The sequence below is a fragment of the Carassius gibelio genome, chromosome A3, assembly GCF_023724105.1.
Source record: "Carassius gibelio isolate Cgi1373 ecotype wild population from Czech Republic chromosome A3, carGib1.2-hapl.c, whole genome shotgun sequence".
NCBI lineage: Eukaryota > Metazoa > Chordata > Actinopteri > Cypriniformes > Cyprinidae > Carassius > Carassius gibelio.
Window position 1 is genome coordinate 31,817,954 of NC_068373.1, and position 19,583 is coordinate 31,837,536.

General features: G+C 39.4%; 1 protein-coding gene across 1 annotated transcript in view; it reads left to right on the forward strand.

Annotated features, from left to right (window-relative positions):
* LOC127942480 (uncharacterized) overlaps positions 1 to 19,583 on the forward strand; it is a 130,618-nt gene that overhangs the window by 34,061 nt on the left and 76,974 nt on the right. The gene's annotated exons all lie outside the window — the stretch shown is intronic.

Consider the following 19,583-nt stretch of genomic DNA (forward strand, 5'->3'; position numbering starts at 1 on the left):
GCAGCACAGATTAGTGAGGTGGTGAGTTGAGAACGTTGGAGAGAGGTGATGATGAATCCACAGAACGACAAACAGGATTGAAGACACAAGGATGAACGCTTGAGCAGAGAAGATACAGACATGAAGCACAGAGGACCTCAAACAACGATCTGACAAACAAGAGATGAAAGACAGGGTGTTAAGAAGGCCGTTGGGATGGGCTGCAGCTGCCGCTGATCATGATAATCAGCAGTAACACCCACATGAAACAATCAACATGACGTAACCTGAGACGAGCAGGAAACAGTGCATTCATGAACCGTGACAGTGCCCCTCATACCAAAGGATGCCTCCTGGCATCACCAGACTCTCTTACCTGTCAGTTGTAATCATCGATAAGAGGGTGATCCAGGATATCTCTAGCAAGCACCCAACTTCTCTCCTCTGGACCGTAACCTTCCCAGTCCACCAAGTACTGAAAACCATGTCCCCTCCGTCTTGAGTCCAGAGTGCGATTGACTAAATAAATAGGTTCCCCATCTATGAGCCGTGGCAGGGGGGAACCAGGGCAGGCAGATTAATCGGAGAATGAAACACAGGCTTTATCTTTGATACATGAAAGTTGGGGTGAATTCTCCTGTATGCTGGAGGAAGTTTAAGGCGGACTGCCACCAGACTAATGATATTGGTGACAGTAAATGGGCCAATAAATTTGGGGGCAAGTTTATTAGAGATGGAACGGAGAGGAATGTTCTTAGTAGAAAGCCACACTTTTTGACCCACGACGTATACGAGAGGCTTAGACCGGTGGCGGTCGGCTTTAGCCTTGCTGCACACCCCCACTTGGAGTAGAGTCTCGCGGGCTCTTAGTCCAAGTGCGGTGACACCTCTGGACATAGGCGTGAACGGAGGGGACCGAGCCTTCGGTTTCCAGACTGGGAAAATTGGTGGCTGGTATCCTAAACTACACTCGAACGGAGATAGGCCCCGTAGCTGAACAGGTAGCGTATTGTGGGCGTACTCCACCATAGGCAATTGTTGGCTCCAGGAGGAAGTATTTTTGGAGACCAGACATCGCAACGCCCTTTCCAAATCTTGGTTGGCTCTCTTGGTTTGACCATTGCTCTGGGGATGAAACCCTGAGGACAGACTTACAGTCGCTCCCAGCAATCTACACAATTCTCGCCAAAATTTGGATACAAACTGGGGTCCCCTGTCGGAAACCATGTCTGTCGGGAGGCCATGTAAGGGAAAGACGTGATCTACAAAGGTCAACACTGTCTCCTTGGCAGAGGGTAATTTGGCCAAGGGAATAAAATGGGTCGCCTTCGAGAACTGGTCCACCATGGTCAAAACTACCATGTTGCCCTGGGAAGGGGGGGAGGGCGGAAAATAAAATCTAGTGCGATATGGGACCAGGGTCTCAAAGGGACCGGCAGTGGTTGGAGTAAACCATCAGGGGGTCGATTGGAAGTCTTACCAGTGGCACAAACGGAGCAAGCCAAAACAAAACTGTAAACGTCACTAGCCATAAGTGGCCACCAGAATCGTTGCTTGACCAAATTTTTTTTATGGTTAACTCCTTGATGACAAGCCACATTGGAACAATGCCTCCACTGGATGACATTGGACCGTAATCCCTCTGGCACAAATAACCGATTCGGTAGTCACCCGGGCGGAGGTGTTACCCCTTCTAAGGCCGTCTTGACCTTCGATTCGACCTCCCATGTGAGTGTGGAAACCACTAATGTCTCGGGTAAAATACACTCGTGAGTAGACGGGTGTTAGGAAAGGTCAAAAATACGTGACAAAGAATCGGGTTTGATGTTTTTAGAACCCGGGCGGTATGAGATTAAAATCAAAACGGCCGAAAGAAAGTGCCCACTGAGCCTGCTTGGAATTCAATCTTTTGGCAGTTCTAATGTATTCTAAATTCTTATGGTCGGTCCATACTATAAAAGGAACCCCCCAGCCTTCTAACCAGTGGCGCCCTTCCTGCAATGCCATCTTGACTGCCAACAATTCTCGGTTACCAATATCATAATTACGTTCGACAGGGGATAAACGGTAGGAAAAAAAAAACGCGCACGGTGCATCTTGTCGTCTGAGGAAGAACATTGGGATAACACCGCACCTACCCCCACCTCTGACGCGTCGACCTCCACCACAAACTGACGTGAAGGATCAGAGGTATTTAGGACGGGGCCGAAACAAAGCAACCCTTCAGTTTGACAAACACAGCCTTGGCTGTGTCTGACCACCTGAATGTAGTTTTGGGGGAGGTCAAGGCAGTCAGAGGTGCGGCTAGTTGGCTGAAGTTGTGAATAAAACGCTGGTAGAAGTTGGCAAATCCCAGAAACCTCTGTAGGGCCTTACAGGAATCTGGACTTGGCCACTCTACCACAGTCTTAACTTTCTCGGGATCCATACGCATGCCCTCAGTCAACACAATGTATTCAAGAAAGGGAAGAGACTGTGCATGCGCATTTCTCCACCTTAACAAAAAGCCCATTCTCGAACAACCTCTGAAGCACTCGTCGGACGTGCTGCACATGTTCCTGGAGAGAAGAAGATCAAATCAATGTCATCCAGGTAGACATTTATGAATTGATCGACCATATCTCACAGCACGTCGTTGGTGAATGCCTGGAAGACCGCTGGGAATTGGACAGCCTGAAGGGCATGACCAAGTATTCAAAGTGCCCTCTGGGGGAGTTAAAAGCGGTCTTCCATTCATCCTCCTCCCTAATCCGGACCAAATGATAAGCATTACATGAGTCCAATTTAATGAAAATCGATACTCCCTGCAACCTCTTGAAGGCTGAAGACATCAACGGTAAAGGATAAGTATTCTTTATCGTGATGTTGTGCAGTTCCCGGTAATCAATACAAGGTCGCAGAGACCGGTCCTTCTGCAAGGGGTGAGTCCAATATGTAAAAGGATATGGTTTCGGAGTGGTTGCCAGATGTTATGAGGTTGAAGTCTTCAGTGGTGAGTGAAATGACGGGGAGTCTTTGGCCATTGAGGGCGTGAACAGCGATCCTGTGATTGAGTGGTTTGAATGGAATCTGAAGTTGGCGTGCAAGTACGTAGTCCATGAAATTACCCTCAGCCCTCTGAGTACTCATTAACAGTTCATCATGAACAATACCCTGGATTTGCACACAATCGGTGTATGGTCTTGTCTTAAGCTTTGACGTTCAGACCATGATTTAATTACTTATTTGTGCACTTTCACTTTCGAAAGCACTTTCAAAAAATATAAAAAGTGTTATACATTAATAGTATCTAATCTAGAAACCAAAAATATCAATAACATAACACCAAAAAATATAGAACAAATCATTCACAGTTATTTGACCTAATCAAACATATAAAAATGTCCATGCGTGACTAGGATTTTATAGATAATGGCAGTGTGTTCCAAACTCCACAAAGCCTCAGGCATTAGGTATTGGTAAGGGATTAGCATATTCTTTATTTACTGAGGAGCATGATCGAGCAGTGCTTTATAAACAAACATTATCACCTTGTACTGTATTCTGGTTTTCTGGTGAAACGTTTTGAAATGTTTGAGACGTTTTTTTTTTTTTTTTTTTTTAGTTTTTTTTTTTAAATAGCAAATGGACTTTATATGCATTTTAAAACATACTAAAGACGAGTATCCAGAGATTCACTTATGCCTAGAGGCATTAGAATAATCCAACAGTGTTGAAAGACTGTTTAACACTGAAAGTTTAACACTGTTCCTAACATAACCATACAAATTGTTGGAGAGTAGTCTGTGGCCTTCAACAACACAAATGTTTTTTTTTTTTTTTTTTTTTTTTTTTTTACCACCAAATATACAGTAGGTTGACAAGCTAAATGGGCTTTACCGCCGCATGCCGTGGAATTAACTGAATTCAGTTGCATGTTAAAATAATTTGATTAACTACCGCCAGGTGGCGCAAAGGGACGAATTTTGAACTGACTATAATAATAAAATGACGGTTTGTAAACTAAGATGAAAGGACACATAAAACATCAATAGCATTATATTATAACATGATATTATAATAACAAACCAGAATAAAAATGTAAAATGTTCTAATCCGTGTGTGTGTGTGTTCCTATAGATGCTGCTATTGTTCTTGATTTTTCAAACTGTTTCCAATTATGCCTTAACTGTGTGAGCAAAAATTGAGTATGGTATATCAGCTGTTTTATGCGCTGGTGCCTCACGCGCACATATTCATTGTAAACAGCGCAGATCAGCATGAGCAGCGGTCTACTGTGGCATATTTTTGCTCTTTATAATATTTTTCCGTCGATACTGAAACACACGTGAACCACAAAGCCTATTTTACCTAATTAATAATAGTTTAGCTGCAAATACGCAACATCATGAATATGGAAGCATTTCGATGTGTCCAGAATGAGAGAGGTAAACCCAACAGGTAGGGCTGGGACAACGCGTCGAGGTCATCGATGACGTCGACGCAAAAAATACGTTGACGCAAAATATGCAAATCGATTCATCGACCTGTTTTTATTTCTCTAAAAAACGTTTGCAAAACGTTTACCTTATGTGCGCTGAATATACACGATGGCCGGATCAACATTCTGTCCAACGTTATATAACCAGTCCAGGGGTTTTCTGCATTGATCTTTATTTTTTTGGCGGCTGTCAAATCCTTATTTGATCGGTGAGTAGAATAGAATGACTGCTGCGTCTGACAGGGTGCGTCCGAGAGAGAGCCCCGGCTGCGCGCGTGCACTAACAGTCTTCAAACAACACGAGCACTTCTTGCTCTCTCTCTCCCTTGTGGCGAAACACTAAAGTTTCATGCGTGCTCGCGCACTCACAGTCTTCAAACTACATGAGCGCTGTCTTGCTCTCTCTCTCTCTCTTCCTCGTGCATATTAACCAAAATCATTAGACACAATAGAAAAAGGGCGGAATGCCAAAGTTTCACGTGGAGCATTTGGAGATTTTTTTTTCTCCATGACAGGCTGCTGGCTCCCACTGTTAATTTGTTAATATTATTATTATTATTTTTTTGGAAAAGCACTCTCTGTATTCGCTTAAAGCCCTCAAGTTTACACTGGTTACTGTATTCTTTCAATTGCTCTAAACAAGTATTTTCGGTGACCTTTTTTATTGAATGCTAGACATCAAGTTGTTGTTATTTTCATCTGAAAGAAGAACTTTTTTTCAGTAAGCTAGGCCCTATGTGTTCAGTAAGCTTGTTTCAGTAAGCTATGTGTTTTCAAGGCTTCAAGGTTTTATTGAATGCTATCTCTATACAAGTGCAATGTAATGCATTCTTTGTCAGTCTTTTATTTTGTAATTTTAAGAGCAATAAACATATATTGCAATGTTAAGGAATTCATGTTTTTTTTCAGTCAGATATGTAAATCAACATGTATAAATTGTTAGTAGTCAATTAATGGGGAGATAATAGAAATTGAATCGGTTTGAAAAAATGAATTGTTAGATTAATTGATGCATCGAAAAAATAATCGTTAGTCAGGGGCGTAGATTATGCGGGGGAAGCGGGGGACGCGCGTCCCCACTTTTTAATATCATGGAAATTCATCCCCCATACTAACCTATTTAAATTAACTGTTTTCTATTTGGATATATTTCAAAATGTAATTTATTGAGATTTCAAAGCTGAATTTCTAGTATCATTACTCCAGTCACACGATCCTTCAGAAATAATTCTGATATTCTGATTTGCTTCTCAAAAAAAAAAAAAAAGAAAAAAAAGAAACACTCTATGATAATGTTGAAACCAGCGGAGTAGATTTTTTTTTTCAGGTTTCTTTGATCAATAGAAAGTTCAGAAGAACAGCATTTAATTTGAAATAGAAATCTTTTGAAAAATTATTACTTTATCATCACTTTTGATCAATTCAAAGTGAAGTGAAGTGACACACAGCCAAGTATGGTGACCCATACTCAGAATTCATGCTCTGCATTTAACCCATCAAAAGTGCACACACAGTGAACACACACCCGGAGCAGTGGTGCCCGGGGAGCAGTGGTGTTTCTGGCCTGAGACTCGAACCCACAAAAGAGTCCTTGCTAAATATAAGTGTTAATTTTTTTTACAAAAAACAAAAATTATATATTGCCTCTAAGCTTTTGAATGATATAGTGTATTATGTTGCAAAAGCTTTCTATTTAACATGAATGCTGATCTTTGGATCCTTATATTTATCAAAAAATACTGAAAAAAACTGTTTTAAAAAAAATTATGTTTTAAATATTGATAATCAGCAAATCAGCATATTTATGATTTCTGAAGGATGTGACACTGAAGACTGGAGTAAAAATGCTGAAAATACAACTTTGATCACACAAATAAATTACATTTTAAAATATATTCAAATAGGGAAAAAAGTTATTTTAAATATAAAAATATTTCACAATATTACTGTTTTTGCTGTACTTTGGATCAAATAAATGCAGGCTTGGTGAGCAGAAGAGACTTCTTAAAAACAAAATATCTTACAGTTCAAAAACTGTTGATTGGTAGGCTATATAGATTACAGAAATGTAATATATATATAATTTCTGTCCCCCTCACTTCTGAAAAGATGGCTACGCCCCTGCGCTAGATTAATCGTTTAAAAAATAATCGTTTATCCCAGCCCTACCAACAGGTAAGCTAAGTGGATATACTGTATATCAATTTATTTTATTTACTTATTTATTTCGTGTTTATCCCATTTTTTCATTGCATATGAAAATTTAAGAATAAAAAAATCCTCCTACCCCCTAAAAAATCTCTTCACATTCACTTGTGCACTCTTGCGCAATACCTTCCTCTCACGTTGCTCTATTGTGGACGACGTAAAAGTGTTTGATATAAAGGTTGCTGTCCAATTTTTTACAGGAATTGTTCATTTAAAAAAAATCGAATTATATTGTTAGTTCTAATTATATTATTAACACAAGTTCATTTAGACTATTTAACATGCCCTGTGACATTTTATCATTTCTTACTTATAAACTCTATGAGAATTTAAAGTTAGTTTAATAGTATTTAAATTCAAGTTTAAAAATAGGTTTTAACTGCTAAATACCAACAACCATACTGCATGTGAATAAATACAATGCATACTTTTCATAACATGTCATTATTCATAAAATGCATAATGTTTCTAGTGTTTGGATTTGTACTTCAATATAATCTCTCTCTCTCTCTCTCTCTCTCTCTCTCTCTCTCTCTCTCTCTCTCTCTCTCTCTCTCTCTCTCTCTATTTAACAGCATTAGCTCAATAACATACGTCTTCCTTCAGGTAGAATGAATGTTTTCCTTCTTGCTAAATGCTGGGCTCATGATCAATAAGTTGTATTTGCCTCAATCTGATTTAGTAAAGTCAAACCGCAGACAGTGAAGCTGCATCACTGAGCACGAGTCCCGCGTGCTGTGAGGCGGGAACAGAGGATTGCGCTTGGTCTTAAAGCCTTCCGCAAACATCCACGATAACAAATAACAATGATTTTCGTAAAATAATGATTAATTATTAATTGATGATTTGTTATTTTCATTATGGTCTTGTGAAAATAGTAATATGGGCTGCGAGAATATAATGAATACAAAGAGTAGTGCTGCTGAGTGCAGGCATGTTTCAGCCCAGTAACACACCGTTCAACAGAGCCAAAACACAGACCGAATTCTGTTCAGCTGGAGGGGGTTGGGTTTTTGGGGTTAGTTATGTGTGGCTTGTTGGAGTCGAGATAAAGGTGTGAATTGCTCTTTCATATGGACAGTGTCTTATGAGGCTTTCAAAGTTACTGAACCTGTTGTTTTGGTTTATAGACTAAAAAATGGTGTGTCCCCAAGATTGTTCTAGTTATAGTCGTTCATTTGTTATATTCAACTAATCAGAGTTTTATATTAAATTTATATAATCAAATCTTAATATATCCCACGCTCAAGCACATGCATTAAGTTTGCCACAAAATACATGCAGAAGTAGCCTAATAATTGTGAAAAATTAGACATTTTAATTATTTATTAATAAACAAATGTTTTCTTGTCTGCTGCAAGATGAAATACACAGTGCTGGCTCTCTCCGACAGAAAAATGCAACATTCACAGATTGTTGAATGTAGAATATTAATGCGCCCTGTCATTAATGCGAATTAATAATTTTTGCACAAATACTTGCATATGAATATTAATTCACATTTTGCATTACAACGAAAATTATTTTTTACATGCAATTTTCCAAAATGAAACCAAACAAGATTTGTAATGAAGATAAAATAAATAAGAATAAAAGCTGCACATCTACCATCACACGTGCAGTGCAAATCTTGCACATATTTTACACACCTGCATTTAAATGCAGCTGCATTTATTTATTTTTTTCATTAAATAATATGAAAGCAAGTAGGACTGGGTGATAAATCGATTTTATCAATTAACTCGAATTTGTAATTTACATCGGTTTGTTTGAATGAAAATCGGTTTTCTTTTTAACATCCACCGACGCACCACTCAGTTCTCCCGTAGTTCAGAGTGGCTCAACCCTCCCCCGCGAGTCTGACAGAGACACGCCGCCGAGGATCTTGAAGAAATTAATCCATCTGTTTAGATAAAATAACTGACAAAAATGTACTGTTATTTTCCTCACAAACTAAATTTGCACAGCTGATGGGCTAGTATTAACAAAAAATAAATAATAATAAAAAATAATATATAATAAAAAATAATAATAAAATAAAATAAAATAAAGGTTTTTCCAGCATTAAGGTAATAACATCACAGTTTTTTTTAACTATATTAAAATTTGTTTTGAAAAAATTCTTTGTCATTTTTTTTTTTTTTTTTGATCAAGGTCTCTTTTATTTCCAAAGATAACAAACAAAAGATAAACAATATTCACATGAAATAGTCAAGTCTAGTTCCTGTAAATACAAACAACCCAAACAGTTCTCCAATGCCCCCCACCCACATGTACTGGACCCCAACAAATTACCATGCAACCAGACATACTCAGATATGAGTCTGCAGATTCATACATATATAATTCAAATATCTAAATAAAATAAAATGACATCATCAATAAATAAATAAATAAATAAAAAATACATACACATATGCATTGCACACACAATTGGGTTACATAGACATGTTAATAGCTGCCGTGCCTTCTACAAAGGAGATAAAAGGCTGCCAGATTGTATAGAATTTTCTAGTGGACCCTCTTACAGTGTATCTAATTTTTTCTAAGTGAACATAACTCATAACCTCCCTAATCCATTGGCCATATGTTGGGGGGAGAGCATCTTTCCATTTGAAAAGAATAAGCCTCCTAGCCAACAAAGAGCAGAAGGCCATCATATTTAGGTGGTGCCCAGAAATGGTGGCATCTACCGGAGCCACACCAAACAATGAAATCAAAGGAGATGGTTGTATTGTTCTTCCACATATTTCAGAGAATGCCTCAAAGATGGACTGCCAAAAATTATGCAGCTTAGGGCACAACCAAAACATCTGTAATAGTGTGGCAGGAGCCTGTCTGCACCGATCACACGTAGGATCAATACTTGTTTTAATTCTAGAGAATCTATCCTTGGCCCAGTGAAGACGGTGCACTATTTTAATTTGAACCACAGCATGTCTGAGGCATATAGAGGAAGAATAGATACGCTGTATAATTTTTTGCCAGGTTTCTTCTGAAATCGTTTCATTTAGGTCTGTTTCCCATTTAATTCTAAGGCAATCGAGACTATTCAAGTTATACGTATTGAGCAATGTATAAATTCTGCCTATTACTTGTTTTATGTTAACTTTACATTTTAAAATTGTTTCAAGCAGAGATTCAGAAGGCCTCAAAGGAAAACAGTCAGAGTTAGAGGCCACGAAACCTCTAAGCTGCAGATACCTGAAGAAATGCGATTTATGGAGACCATACTTCTGTTGCAATTGTATAAAGCTGGCAAATCTATTCCTAATGTAGAGGTCAGATAATGTACCTATCCCATTTCCTGCCCAAACACTAAAAGCTTCATCCATCATTGATGGGACAAACATATGATTCTTTATCAATGGTGCATCAAGTGAGAGATCAGTGAGATTAAAGGTCCTTCTAAACTGATTCCATGTTTTAACTGAATGGATAACAACTGGATTAGTGGTGAAGGCTGAGATAGGCTGTTTGAAAGGTAATTTGGAACATAATAAAGCTGCTGGCGAGGTAGGTCCAGGATGTCCTCTCTAGCACCATCCAATCAGTACTTTTGACATCCGTGAAATCATTTCTCAACCAATACAGCAGTGCTCTTATATTAGCAGCCCAATGATAATACATAAAATTTGGAAGTGCCATACCACCCATTGCACGGGGCCTCTGTAATATATTTTTATTAATCCTGGGCTGCCTTTTATGCCATATAAAGGATGTAATCTGACTGTTTAAACTGGGAAAAAAAGATTTTGTTAGATAGAGAGGAAGACATTGAAACAAATATAAAAACTTAGGGAGAATATTCATCTTAATCGTATTGATCCTCCCTCCTAAGGAGAGAGGCAGAGGGTCCCAACGCTCAAGGTCTTGTTTAAGGCTGCTTAATAGGGGATGGTAATTAGCCTTAAAAAGATCCTTGTGGTTATGTGTGACCCATATACCTAAATATTAAATTTTTTTAGGACTAAATTTAAAAGGGGTTGACCCAAGATATGATGTATCTACAGAAGAAATAGCAATAAGTTAACATTTCTGAAAGTTGACTTTATAGCCAGATATTTTTCCCAACTTTGTGAGTAGACTCGATAATTCAGGAAGACTGGAGAGGGGATCCGAGATGAATAATAACATGTCATCTGCATAAAGTGACACTTTATGCTCTGAACCCGCCCGGTGTATCCCCTTGATGGTGGGGCACTGCTTCAGGGCTAATGCTAGTGGCTCAAGTGCAACAGCAAACAAAAGTGGTGAAAGAGGACACCCCTGCCTCGTGCCCCGCTTCAGTTCAAAGTAGGTGGATAAGTTATTATTGGTGCGAATCGCAGCCACTGGGAGCGTGTATAGGAGTCTGATCCAGGAGATGAATTTAGGGCCAAAATGAAACGCTTCTAAAGTCTTGAAAAGATAGTCCCACTCCACCCTATCGAACGCATTTTCAGCGTCGAGGGATAACATCACTTCAATATTGCCAGGATCATGTGGAGTGGGACAATATAGGATATTAAATAGACGCCTGATATTGAAAAATGAATAACGATTTTTTATAAATCCTGTCTGATCAGACGAAATAATAGAGGCAAGAATCTTGGCAAGAATCTTTGCATCTGTATTCAGCAACGAAATAGGGTGGTACGAACCACAATTGAGGGGATTTTTATCCTTTTTAATGAATAGAGAGATTACTGCTTGACGCGTGATTGGGGGCAAAGAGTTGTTGGCTAAAGATTCTTGATATACTAACAATAACAGAGGTGATAACTCTTCAGAAAACTTTTTGAAAAATTTGGTTGAGAAGCCATCTGGCCCTGGAGATTTGCCACTTTGCAAGGCACCGATTGCTGACACTATCTCCTTAACTGAGAGATCATTTTCTAGTTCAGCTGAGAATTCTACACTTACAGAAGGCATTTTTAGGAATCTAAAAAAGTCTTCTAGGAGAACAGGATTGTTGGGCCCATCTGAAGTATATAATAATTGGTAGAATTTTCATGAACTTAGTAAATTCATCTTCTGACAGAAGCAGAGGATTAAACCGCCATGCACGATATGTGGATTGTGTATCAGGAATGTACATTTTCATGATTAAGGGACCATGATCCGAGATGACCATAGCCCCGTGATCACACTCTTTCGTGAGATGCAGAATTCTTTTATCCAGGAAAAAGTTATCAATACGTGAATACGTCTTATGCACCGGGGAAAAGTATGAGTATGCCCTAGAGGTGGGGTTACGAAACCGCCACACATACGCTACACCATAGGTCTTCAGGAAGAGCTGAATAGTGTGAGCTGACTTCGTCAGGGATGTCCTCTTAGAAATACTCCTATCCAAAAGAGGAGAAAGTACACAATAAATGTCACCACCCAGCATAAGATGATGTGATGATAGGTCTGGTAAATGAGAAAAAAAAAATTGTGAAGAATGTAGAGTCATCCCAGTTCAGGGCATAAATACAGACTAAAATAACTGGGAGCGAGTATAATTTTCCTACCACAATGACATATCGCCCTGCGGAGTCAGATTGCATATGAGATGCCGTGAACTGTACTTTCTTACTTATCATAATAGCAACACCCCTAGCCTTTGAGCAAAAATTTGATTGATACACCTGGCCCGCCCATCCCCTAACCAAGCGAGAACTATCACAAGCACGTATATTGGTCTCTTGTAAGAATGCAATATCTGTACTGAGCTGTTTTAAGTGCGAGAATACTTTTTTCAATTTCACTGGATGATTAAGTGATTTGACATTCCAGCTTATGAAGTTAACAGGGCAACCATCATAACCTCTTGTATTATTTATATTGGCCATATTGTGTATACAGAGAGGTGAGCACCATATATGAAACCCAAAGACACAAGAAAATAAATAACAAACGTACACAAAAATAAAATAAAAGTCTGGCAAAGTAGCACCAGTTCGTAGATCGGTCCAGTAGTCCCGCCCTCCCCCTCCCCTCCTCATCACCCAAATGAACAAGGTGATCACAACAACCCTCAGAAAAAAATCCACACATTAAGTGCTTGTGGTTGGGAACGCTAAAGCCAAGCACTCGGGCTCCCGTCGAGCCTCCAACAAAAATAAAATAGAGATGGTAAAGTGTAGATTAAAACAATTCAGTACCATGCTCGGTAAACTTATATATAAAATATATTTATCACACTGCGTATCAAGACTAAACTGCGTTAACTTCCTTAAATAACATTAAATCAGGTGTAATGACTCTTTACAGAAAGCCATCTATGACTGACATAATTAACCTAAAAAAAGATCAGGAACAGAGGTAACGTGCCTTTCATTTTAGCTTGGGCTAAACCAAGCTGAACCAAAAAAGATAGTATGTCAGTCTATGGGCACATAGTTCAAGGTGGTCAACACTGGGACAGTATACAGAGAAAAGTAAACATTGTGTTGTGAACTTGTACCTGATGACATCTGGCACAGTAATATACACATGTTTACCATACCCGTAGAACGTCAGAGGTATTATGCTCAGTTGAAAATATCAGTCTCATGAACATTCTGCGGCCTCCGTGGAAGGGAGAATATTCTTCTGCCTTCATCTCACTCACAGAATTTTGTAAAGCAGCCACTTCATCTGACCAAGCTGATAGCCCCCCCTCTACCTCCTTGATGCTAACTTTCACCGATCTCAGACTTCAGCGCCGCGGTGTTATTTATTATCTCCGTTTTCACCTCCTTCAGCTCATTCTTGAGCATTTCGAAGTCGTCAGCGAGAGCATTTTTCAGCTCTGACTTTATCACCGCTGAGATGTCCGCTTTCAGAGAGAGAAGGATTTCTGATTTCAATACTTCTACGTCCATCTCACGCGGCGCAGGTGAGGGCGGGGTCACTTTAGCTGGGCTCTTGGCAGCACTCTGGTCCGAGGAGGTATTGGGCCTTGTTTTGGAGGTTTCAGTATACTTAAATTTCTTCAGCCTCGTGTCCATCAGGGCCCCGCCGTGGACTTGTTCCACTATCCGATGGAGTTCAGTAATAGTTCACTGTTTTACGGAAAGGAATACACCTTACGTTTTGGTTAAAATAGAGGTTCAACAGGAGCTCGCGTCAAACACAGCCTCACTCCATTGTGGCCAAGCCACGCCCCCAAATTCTTTGTCATTTGAATATTGATTTTAAAATCGATTTAAATCATAAATCTGATTTTTTATTTTTTTTAGGCCATATGCTTTCGCCCAGCACTAAAATCAAGTAAAGAAGGCTCCCTTTAAAATCACTTATGTTGTCAGTTAATGAAGCTCTTTTTTACATTGTGTGTATTTTGTTGATCATAATGAGAGAACTTGAGTTTAACCGTGAGGACGTTTTATTAATCCATCCATTCTTTAGAGTTTCAAAGATTTAATCGTGCAGGTTTCATTTTATTCGTTTCTTGTTTTAGGCTAATTAGGCATAAATAATGGGAACGAAATTATACAGTGCTTCATGTTTAAACATGCAACAATTTCTTAATCAGTTTACAGACAAATGTTTTTTCCCCAATAAGTTAAAGGACAGGTAACGAATAACAAAAATGCATGTTGTTTTATTAAAGGAAAAAATATATTTATATTGAAAATATAAATTAAAATACAGGCATAATATATGAAAATATTGACATTTTGCATATTAATCCATGTAGCCAACCCCCTTAAAATAGGCTACCACTTTTAATGCTCCGATGCAAAGTTAACCACAATTTCTTTTGAATAATATAACGCATAATTAATATAGTATAAATAATGCTGCACACCTTTTAAATGTGTCAAATCTAAAATATGGTTTAATACGATGTAGCTTAGAAAATATAAGCACAGACTCAGGCACAGGCTTGACATTTATCCTGCTTGAATTCGTTCTAAGAAATGCACATAACTTCTTAAGTACCAAACTTTCGTCTGTGGATATGAAATATTTTAAATATTTTAACTACAGTGTTTTTCTTTCATTTTCCCTGACTGAAGCCATCAAATCTAACACATCAGTGAGGCAAAACTGACGTCTATTAGCGAAAATGTGCTTTGATGCGCTTGTTTGATAACTTGTGGTTAAAGCGCCACTCAGCGGTCAAAGGCTGCAAATGCACTTTATACCGCCGCCTTTATACCGCAACCCTTTACCTCAGTCAAGCACTTACAAATAATAATAGAAGAAGTACAGCCATCAAAATCTAAAGGGAAATACAGTTGCAAGTCATCAGCATACAAATGCCAAAAAAAATTATCCCAGGGGCAGCATGTATAACAACAATAACAACAACAAAAAAAAGTTGGACCAAGAATTTATCCCTGTGGGGACCCCCCAGGAGGTAGATGCAGATGCAGAAACATGATTTCCAATGTGAACAGAGCATGTCCTGTCTTGCAAATAATAAGAAAAGCACTACGGCATTTTATTAACACTACATGATCTATAGTTTTTAAAAGCCACTCTCAAATCTAACATTATTAATGCAACAACTTTCCTGGAGTTAAAAAGGACAAAATACCATGGTAACACTTTAGAATAGGTAATAATTGTTAACTATTATCTATGAAATTTCTCTCAATAAATGCTTAATTTGCTGCTTATTAATAGTTAGTAAGGTATTTAAGTTGCACTTTATTTTACAGTACGTGCACTAACATGTACTTAAATACACTGTAAGTACACTATATCTAAGAAATTTCTGGTAACACAAGGTAACTACATGGGGTAGGGTTAGGTTTAGGGGTAGGTTCAGGGTTAGTACCTAGTTATTACATAGTTATTGTAATTACTATAATAAGTACATAGTATGTACATGAGGAACCGGACTGTAAAATAAAGTGCTTTTTTAAAATAAAGGTATTTGTTATGTTTAGGTATTGGGTAAGATTAGGGATGTAGAATAAGGTCAAGTAGAATAAGGCATTAATATGTACAAGAAAGAATGTGAGAACAAATAAATCAATACATTTTAATATTTGTAGTTTATTAAGAATCAGAATCAGAATCAGAAAGAGCTTTATTGCCAAGTATGCTTATGCATACAAGGAATTTGTTTTAGTGACATAAGCTTCCAGTACACAGAGACAACAACACACACACACACACACACACACACACAAAAAAGGAGAGATTTACAAATTGGCAAATAAATAAATGTATAAACAATTGTGCTATAAATGAAAAAGGAATATGATTGAGTGAGATGCAGGAATGTTCTAGGATGGAGGGTTAACAAATAAATATAAGGAAATATAAGGATATAAGGATATTGTTTATAAGCATAAGTAGGGAACATTTAACTGTTCATGAGGTAGATTGCCTGGGGGAAGAAACTGTTCTTGTGCCTTGCTGTTCTGGTGTTTGCGGCTCTGAGGCGCCGGCCAGATGGCAAAAATTCAAAGATGGGGTGACTTGGATGTGAGGGATCCAGAGTGATTTTCTGAGCCCTTTTCCTCACTCTGGATGTATAAAGTTCTTGAAGGGTGGGCAGGGGAGCACCAATAATCCTTTCAGCAGTCCGAACAGTTCTCTGCAGTCTTCTGATGTCTGATTTTGTTGCTGAACCAAACCAGACAGTTATTTAAGTACAGAGGACAGACTCAATGACGGCTGAATAGAACTGTTTCAGCAGCTCCTGTGGCAAGTTAAACTTCCTCAGCTGGCGAAGGAAGTACAACCTCTGCTGGGCCTTTTTTACGATAGAGTCAATGTGATTGTCCCACTTCAGGTCCTGAGAGATGGTGGTTCCCAGGAATCTGAATGACTCCACTGCAGTCACAGTGCTGTTCATGATGGTGAGTGGGGAAAGTGCAGGGGGGTTTCTCCTAAAGTCCACTGTCATCTCCACTGTTTTGAGCGTGTTCAGCTCCAGGTTGTTAAGACTGCACCAGACAGCCAGCTGCTCAACCTCTTGTCTGTAAGCAGACTCATCACCGTCCTGGATGAGGCCGATGACTGTAGTATCATCTGCAAACTTTAGGAGCTTGACAGAGGGGTCTTTAGAGGTGCAGTCGTTGGTGTACAGGGAGAAGAGCAGAGGGGAGAGAACAGAGCCCTGAGGGGCACCAGTGTTGGTGGAGCAGCTGTTTGATGTGAATTTCCCCAGTCTCACTAACTAGAGCTAGGAACAGAGAGCTGGGTCAGTTTGGTCTGAAGGGCTGTTGGGATGATGGTGTTGAATGCCGAACTAAAGTCCACAAACAGGATCCTCACATAAGTCCCTGTTTTGTCCAGATGTTGCAGGATGAAGTGCAATCCCATGTTGATTGCATCATCCACGGACCTGTTTGCTCGGTAAGCAAACTGCAGGGGGTCCAGTAGGGGTCCAGTGATGTCCTTCAGATAACCCAAAACCAGTTTTTCAAACGACTTCATGATGACAGACGTTAGAGCCACAGGTCTGTAGTCGTTAAGTTCTGCTATCTTGGGTTTCTTTGGGATGGGGATGATGGTGGAGCGTTTTAAGCAGGAAGGCACTTCACACAACTCCAGGGATCTGTTGAAGATCTGTGAAAAGATGGGGGCCAGCTGGTCAGCACAGATTTTCAGACAGGCTGGTGTAACACCATCTGGGCCTGGTGCTTTTCTTCTTTTGTTCTTTTTGAAGACCTGGCGCACATCATCTTCACAGATTTGAAGAGCAGGAGGTGTGGAAAGGGGGATTGCAGGAGGTGTTAATGGTTGTGTAGGGAGATGGTCAGAATGGGTGTTGGGGGTTTCAAATCTACAATAAAACTCATTCAGGTCGTTAGCAAGTCGTTGATTAGCCTCAGTGCAGGGGGATGGTGTCTTGTAGTTCGTGATGGCTCTTAGACCTCTCCACACTGAAGTTGAGTCGTTGGAAGTAAACTGGTCTTCCAACTTTTTAGCGTAGGTCTTTTTAGCCGCTCTGATCTCTTTGTTCAGTGTGTTCCTGGCCTGATTGTACAAGACCCTGTCCCCATTTCTGTAGGCATCCTCTTTGGCCTGACGGAGATGTCTGAGTTTTACTGTAAACCATGGCTTATCATTGTTGAATGTTAAATAAGTCCTGGTAGGAATACATATATCCTCACAGAAACTAATATAGGATGTTACAGTCTCTGTGAGTTCATCCAGATCGTTGGCAGCAGCTTCAAAAACACTCCAATCAGTGAGGTCAAAACAAGATTGTAAATCCTGCTCTGTTTCGCTGGTCCATCTCTTCACAGTCTTTACTACAAGTTTAGCAGATTTAAGTTTTTGCTTGTAGGATGGTATAAGATGAACCAGACAGTGATCAGAACGTCCCAAAGCTGCTCGTGGAACAGAGTGATATGCATCCCTTATTGTGGTGTAACAGTGATCCAATATATTACTGTCTCTGGTGGGACATGTAACATGCTGTGTGTATTTTGGCAGTTCACGGGAGAGATTGGCTTTATTAAAGTCCCCAAGAATGATTAAAACAGAGTCCGGGTGTTGTTGTTCTGTGTCTGTGATCTGATCAGCGAGTTTCTGTAAAGCTGAGCTCACATGCGCTTGAGGATGGATGTAAACACTGACCAGAATGAACGAGTGAAACTCCCGCGGCGAATAGAACGGCTTGCAGTTGACAAACTGCATTTCTAGATCAGGACAGCACATCTTCTTCAACACAGTTACATCTGTACACCACCGTTCATTGATGTAAAAGCATGTCCCGCCGCCGCGCGATTTCCCCGTAGATTCTGATTCGCGATCCGCTCTAAACAGCTGAAAGCCCGGCAGATGGAGCGCACTGTCCGGTATGGCGTCATTCAGCCAGGTTTCCGTGAAACACAGAGCAGCAGAGTGAGAGAAATCCTTATTTGTCCGAGAGAGCAGAAGGAGTTCGTCTGTTTTGTTGGGTAGAGAGCGGAGATTTGCGAGATGGATGCTAGGCAACGGCGTTCGAAATCCGCGCTTCCTGAGTCTGACGAGCGCTCCCGCTCGCTTCCCCCGTCTGCGCGTCCTGAAGCGTTTGATCAGCGCCGCCACTCCTCCGATAACAACGTTCAGTAAAGCGTCTGAATAATTGAAATCCAGTAAAAGATCTTGTGGTGTGTTCTGCCGAATGTTCAGCAGTTCATCCCTGGTGAAACTGATCGTGTTTGTTAAACAAAAAACAGGAAAAACGAACAAAAACAGCACAAACACTGGAGAGCCAAGCACCGAAGCAGCCATGTGCGGCGCCATCGAGAACGATGAATATATTTCATTATCCCACAACATAATTTAATATCCACTTGGGGGAGCAGTTAAACATTTTATTAGGAACAATCAAAGCTGACTTTCAAACTAATTTTTTGGAATCATTACTCCAGTCATACAATCCTTCAGAAATCCTTTTAACAATCTTATTTTCTACAAAAAAACATTTATTGTTATTATTATTATTATTATTAATGTTGAAAAGAGCTGAGAATATTTTTCAGGTTTTTAAGGGGGAAAAATTTGAAAGAACAGCATTGTTTGTTACATTTGTTACAGTTATCTATTTATTACATTTATATTATTTACATCAAGCTTTTGAATGGTATAGTATTGTACAGTATTGTTCAAAATAATAGCAGTACAATGTGACTAACCAGAATAATCAAGGTTTTTCGTATATTTTTTTATTGCTACGTGGCAAACAAGTTACCAGTAGGTTCAGTAGATTCTCAGAAAACAAATGAGACCCAGCATTCATGATATGCACGCTCTTAAGGCTGTGCAATTGGGCAATTAGTTGAATTAGTTGAATGGGCTGTGTTCAAAAAAATAGCAGTGTGGCATTCAATCACTGAGGTCATCAATTTTGTGAAGAAACAGGTGTGAATCAGGTGGCCCCTATTTAAGGATGAAGCCAACACTTGTTGAACATGCATTTGAAAGCTGAGGAAAATGGGTCGTTCAAGACATTGTTCAGAAGAACAGCGTACTTTGATTAAAAAGTTGATTAGAGAGGGGAAAACCT